This window comes from Fukomys damarensis, unplaced genomic scaffold (assembly GCF_012274545.1).
Source record: "Fukomys damarensis isolate Sample0158 unplaced genomic scaffold, DMR_v1.0_HiC HiC_scaffold_36, whole genome shotgun sequence".
Taxonomy (NCBI): Eukaryota; Metazoa; Chordata; class Mammalia; order Rodentia; family Bathyergidae; genus Fukomys; species Fukomys damarensis.
In genome coordinates, this window is record NW_022900948.1 from 42,501,374 (window position 1) to 42,508,123 (window position 6,750).

A 6,750-nucleotide genomic window follows, 5' to 3' on the forward strand; every position below is an offset into this window, starting at 1 on the left:
CGGCGCCGCAGTCTGCAGCCTCCCAGTTTGCAGGACTCGGCTCTGGCTGGGCGGAACAGAGCCCCAGGCAGCTGTGACCGCGGCTGCAGGAGGAAATGGTTGTTTATGGGTTGGGATGAAAGGAGCAGACGTGGATTTTTACCAGTGGGTGGTGGAGAACGCCGGCCCCAGCCGAGGGAGGCCGGTGGTGGGGAATATTAGGGAAAAGCATTCGCAGTACTAAATAAGATGGTGATATGTGTAGGAAAATAGAGCTTCTTCAATATTTTGGCATTTCCTTATAACAAAAAGATGTGTGAGGATGTCTGTAGCTTTAACTACTTCTTTTAAGATAAAATTAAAGCTGGGTTCTTCTCTGTAGGAGCGGATAAAGAGAATGAAAATGGTGGAAATTTACAATTTTCTTCTCAGTGATTCTCTCTCAACATGATAAATTAGCCTCTCTCCCTCTCCTATCAGATGCTTTTGGCTGTACTGTATACGGTTCTTTTTGAACACCCTGTTTTAATGAATACTATATTCATTAGTATATAGAAAATATTCCTGCTGAGGGATCTTGCTGTGCGATCTTACCTGACCTATTACATCAGAAGAAGATGGTTTTTAAAAACTCCAAATGAGCATTTGTTTTTGTGTTTTTTTGAGACAGGATCTCACTTTGTAGTTCAGGCTGGCCTTGAACTTGTGGCAGTCCTTCTGTCTCGGCCTTCCTAGTGCTGGGATTACAGGCTGCACCCATCATGCCCAGCTCCAAATGAACATTTTTTTTAAAAAAACGCTCACTATGACATCCTCTTTGCTCCTTCTGTGAAGATTTTGATACTCCTAAGATCTGTCTTCTGAGGTGAATCAGTGTTTAAGGCTGGGGGGGATCCTTAGGGACCCTCTAATGTCAACATCCTCTCTTCACCCATGGGAAAGAAATAGAGTCTTGGTACAGTAAATACTTTGCTAAAATCATTGTTAATTTTTTAAAAACCTGCTATCCATTTCCTTGCAACATTAGTAAAAAAATAACTTATTTTACATATAACATTTCCTTGTACTACCCTTTGTAAAGGTTATTAAGTATATCGTGGAATATTACATTCTCTCAGATGTTATGCTGAATACTATCTGTTGAAGGTAAAATGCCTGAATGCTATAGAAATCAAATTGTTGCCTCCTCTATCGAAGACCCTTGTTTAAGCAGGTGGCTCCTTGGCTCCCCTCCCTCGCCTTTTTTAGAAGCAAGCAGAGCCGGGCATGGTGGTGCACGCCTGTAATCCCAGCACTCGGAGGCTGAGGCAGGAGGATCGCTGTGAGTTCAAGACCAGCCTGGGCTACATAGTGAGTTCAGGGCAGTCTCAACTACATGGTGAGACCCTGTCTCCAAAAAAAAAAAAAAAAAAAAAAAAAAAAAAGCAAGCAGAAAGGTTTAAAAAAATGCAATATGGTCAAATTTTCTTTTCTAAAATAAAGTAAGAACTACTGTGTGTAGAGCCAGGGGATTTAGCTCAGTGGTTCCGTCACCTGCCTTGCAAGTACAAGCACAATGTCCCTAGTTCGATCCCCTATACCAGAAAACTATCGTGTACAAAAATAAAACCAAACTAATTTTACATAAAATTTATGGGAACGCTGGGTGTGGTGGCACACACCTCTAATCCCAACACTTAAGTAGCTGAGGCAGGCTTATTGAGGCTGGTTTGGACTACATAGAAAGACTTGTCTCTCATCTCCTCCCCTCCAAAAGAAAAGTGACTGCATGATCAGGGTTCAATTCTTGTAACAATTGAATTAGATGTAAATTCTTCGGTATATTAAGCAGTATTTTATTTATTTATTTTTGTGGTACTGGGGATTGAACTTGGGTCCTTGTGCTTGCAAGACACACGGTGGAACCACTGAGCTAAATCCCCAGCCCTAAGCAGTATTTTAAATTAAATTATAAATATCTTCAATCTTTTGTCAGTGGCACCGTGTAATTCTGGCTCCTAATTTTAGATAGTTTTTAGCTTTGCCTTCTCTGAAAAATAAAAGTAAAATAAAGATATTTTCTAACCAGTGTACAGCAGTTCGTCATCTTCATAGCCTGGTCTTCCTAATTAGAATTGTCCCGTAGTCACTATTTATCATATTTTCCATAATTAATTAAAGTGCTTATTTTCTTCATAGCAATTAAAATGATCTGAAATGATCTTGTTCAGTTTTTTTGTTGTTGTTTGGTTTTATTTTTTGGAGATGGAGAGTACTTGTTTGATTCACCTGAATGTTACTTCCACCAGAGCAAGTCTTGGGGGTGGTACTGGGTATTGAACTCGGTACCTTACGCTTGCAAGGCAGGCGGCGCAACCACTGAGCCAAATCTCTGGCCCTAGAGCAAGTCTTTATTTGATATGTTCCTGTGCCAGAACAGTGGCTCGCATTTAGTGGTAGTTAGTATTTGTTGGATGAATAAATGCTATTCAGGATATGAAGGGGGGAGCAAAAGAAATGTAGTTTTTAGTCCCTTGGTCCTGGGGATGGAAGCCAGGGCCTTGAGCATCCTAGATAAGTGCTACACCACACAGTCAACCCCTGCCCCTTCTGAGTTGAGCTTTATTGAGTAGCTAGTAGGGGCACATACAACAAACAGAGGAAATGGGTTAACTTTAGCTATTCATTCAACAAACATCTGTTCAGTGCTTCCTAGGAACTATGGAGTTTACAAAGCTGAGTAAAACATGGGATTCATTCTATTGTGAAAAATGGGCCATTGTGGGAAGTTTTCCCTGACACTTCCCAACACATTTAGGACCTCAGTGTATTGCACTTTTGTATGTTGGTCTTGCCCAACTAGATTGTAAGTTTCTTTCTTTTTTCTTTCCTTTTGCTTTTTCTTTTTTTCCTGTGTGGGGTAGAATGTAGGGCCTCCTCTACTCTAGGCAAGCATTGTTCCACTGAACTGCACCCAAACCCCATGGCCCAGAGTTTTTTGTGAGAGTAGGACTTTGGCTTATTAGGCCTGTCCTCAGTGCATGACTTAGTGCCTGGCACCCTGGTGATGTTGGATGTATGTCTAAAGTCTAACAAGAGAATGGACTCTGTGATTCTCTGGAGATAAAATTTAGATCTTTTGTGCCTCAATTTCTTCATCTACACGGTGGGTAATAGGCTGGATGTGGTGAAGCTCACACCTGTGATCCCAGCACTCAAGAGGCTGAGGCAGGAGAATGGCTGCAAGTTTGAGGCTAGCCAGGGTTGCATAGTGAGTTAACATTGGGAGACCCTAAAATACAAAAAACGGGTAATAACATCTGCCTTGGGTTTTATGAGTATTAAATGAGGGAATGCAGTGTAGCATTTAGCATGGTTCCTGGCAGAATAAACTCAGTATTATTATGAACAGATCCGCAGATGTCAGTAAAAGTGTCAAGGGAAGAGACAGACTACCTCTGTCCTGTGGGACCCTGGTTTTGGCAGAGAAGGTAGAGTGGGTAGAGTTCTTGGAGGAAGTACAAATGAATTGGAAAATGGAAGAATCAAACTGAAGAACAGACAAATTGGTAATCGGATCCCAACTTCTGCTTCCAGTTCTCATATTTTTTTCCTGGCCTTTTTTTTTTTAATTGTAGTGGGGATTAAACTCAGGACCCTTGGCACTTGCAAGGCAGGTGCTGAAATCACTGAGCTAGATCCCTGGCCCTTTTTTCAGCTTTTTGAGACAGTCTCCATGTAGTCCAGGCTGGCCTGGAATTCACTGTTTAGCCCAGGCTGGTCTCAGACTTACGGTGATCCTCCTGCCTCAGCCTCTGAAGTGCTGGGATTGCAGGAATGTACCACCACAGCCAGCTTCTCATTTCTTTTGATTCCAAATTTTTCCCTCTGTATAGTGTCATTTTCTTTATGTACCTACCTAGCAGAGATTGTAAGAGAAAGGAGAATTCTGTTTTTGTGGCACCAATGTATATTACTGTACTATATGATGTCTCAATTATGTAAATCCATGCTGTAGGATTTATCAGAGTTTACCCTTGTCCACTGAAGTTTTGTCAGTTTGTTACAAGCACTCAGGCATTCCAAGATGCACTGTGTTGGTTTTTCTTGTTCTTTCCTAGTCACTACCAATTTTTCCTCATGTTCTTTTTAGTTGAAATAGGGCCATGAATCATAAAATGAGCTGCAAGTTGAGAAAGCTTCTAGATTGAAACAATCTTTCTTTTTTTATTTAGTTTTTTTTTTAGACAAGTTCTTCCTGTGTAGTGAAGGCTCGGAATGCAGTCCTCCTGCCTCAGGCTCGCATTAGTGCCGGCTGAAGCACTCTATTTGTTCTAGTTTTTTTTTTTTCCATTACTGGGGATTGGACCATGGCCTTCACACATGCTAGTTCTTACCATCTTTGGGGCTGGGAGGGAGGGGCTACTGGGTGTTCAACCCAGGGACTTCACACTTCTACCCCTCCTTTTAAATTTTGAGATGAGTGTCCTTAGTTCTCTTAAATTGCCCAAGCTGAGCTCAAGCTTGCAATCTTCCTATCTCAGCCTCCCAGTGTGATGGGATCACAGGTGTGTGCCATCACACCCAACTGAAAAGTGGAGCCTTTTCCATTTTAAAAATTAAGGTATCATTTGCACACTGTACAATTCTTCCCTTTTAGTGAATAGTTCTTCAAATTTCAGCTGATACAAAATATATCACCACCACCATAATCAAAATAGAGAACAGTGCCTATGCCCTCCCTCTCGGCCGGGCGTGGTGGCGCACGCCTGTAATCCCAGCACTCCGGAGGCTGAGGCAGGAGGATCGCTTCGCTGTGAGTTGGAGAGCAGCCTGGGGTACATGGTGAGTTCTAGGTCAGTCTCAACTACATAGTGAGACCCTGTCTCAAAAAACCAAAACAAGACAAAACAACCCTCCCTCTCATTCCTTCACACTGTCCTGAGGGCTGGTCCCTCCCACCCCCAGCATCTACTGAGCTGTTTGCTCTCTCTGGTTTTGCCTTTCCAGAATGCCTTGTCAATGGAATCACACAGCATTAGCCTGCCTGCCTGCCTGTCTTTCTTTCTTTCTTTTTGCTGTTGCTGAGACAAGGTCTTGCTATGTAGTCCAGGTTGGCTTGAACTCATGGCAATCTCCCTACCTCAGCCTCCTGAGTGTGCAACATTAGGTTTTAAAATATGACGCCTACTTAGTATATTGCATTTGAGGTTCATCTGTTTTGTGCCTTGCTGCTGTTTATTCGTTTTTGTTACTGACTACTATTCTATTATGTGGACATGCTGTAATTTGTTTATCCATCCTCCAGCTGAAAAACATTTGATTCTTTTTTTTTTTTTTGCATCCATGCTGGATATTGTATTCCAGACAGACATGCTAGGCTCTCTAGATCACTGAGCTGCTACATCCCCAGCTCTTGAAAATTTGAGTTGTTTCCCGTTTGGGGAAATTATTATTGTTATTGTTATTACTTATGTATTTTTGGTTTCTGGAGACTGTGTTGCTACAATTAAAGTTGGCCTTAAACTCACTGTGTAGCCCAGGCTGGTCTTGAACTCACGGCAGTCCTCCAGTTCCGGTGTCTCCATTGTTGAGATTACAGGTGTGTGCCACTGTGCCCTGCCAGTTTTGGGAAATTACAAATGAAGTCTTCACAGATATTAGGTTGTATAAATGCCTGGAGTTGGGATTAACTGGTCATATGATAAGTGCATGTTTAACTTTACAGGAAGCTGCCAGATGTTGTTTCCAAAGTGGCATCACTTACTATTTTATATTGCCACCATAGTGCTTGAGAGTTGCACGCTTCTTGCCCTTGCCATTGTTTTTACACCTGTAGCCATTCTGGTAGTTGGTGACATCTAGTGTCTAATGGTTTTAATTTGTGCTTGCACTTGTTAAGCATTTTTTTTGTTTGTTTGTTTTGTACCAGGGATTGAACTCCGGACCTTGCACTTTTGAGGCAGGTGGTGGAACCACTGAGCTAATTGCCCAGCCCTGTTAAACATTTTTTCGTGTATGTTTATATATTTTTGGTAATGTTTCCAAATCTTTTAAATGTGGTGATTGTCTTCCTATCACTGAGTTTTCAGAGGTCTTCAGATATTTATCAAAATGTGATTTGCAAATCATTTCTCATAGTCTGTGGCTTTATCATTTCATTCTCAATATTTTTTAAAGAGCAGAAGTTCTTAATTTTGAAGAAATGTGATTTGTCAATGTGTGTGTGTGTGTGTGTGTGTGTGTGTGTGTGTGTGTGTGTGTGTACTGAAGTTTTGGTAAGAAAAACTATGTTTGGTGGTGCTAGGGTGTGAACCCAGCATCTGAGACTAGTGGTCTACCACTGAGCTATGTCCCTATCCTTATCTGAGGACTCTTTTTGTCTAATCCAGGTTCACAAAGATCTTCTAATTTTTCTTCTTGAGGTTCTACAATTTTAGCTTTTACTTTTTTATTTTGAATTAATTTTTGCCTATCATGTGAGGTATGATCCAGGTTTTATTCCTTTTGAGTTTCAGTGTCCAGTTGCTCCCTACCCCTACCCCTCTTGTACTGGGGATTGAATTGGATCCAATTTCCAGGATCAGGGGGAAAAAAAAGAAAAAGGAAAGACCCCCCCGCCTCAGATTAACTCAAAGTGACCTTGAATCAGCCCAGAGTCTACAGCTAAGGATGAGAACATCCACTCTCTGGGCCAGGAGGCTCTGGGACTGGAAAATTGTCAGTTTTCCTCTCATGATTCGCTGCGTCTTTGTGTGTGTGTGTGTGTGTGTGTGTGTGTGTGTGTGTGTG

At 41.8% G+C, this 6,750-nt stretch overlaps 1 protein-coding gene across 2 annotated transcripts in view; it reads left to right on the forward strand.

Annotated features, from left to right (window-relative positions):
• Positions 1-6,750, forward strand: part of Stxbp1 (syntaxin binding protein 1) — a 59,181-nt gene that overhangs the window by 318 nt on the left and 52,113 nt on the right. The window lies entirely within an intron of this gene.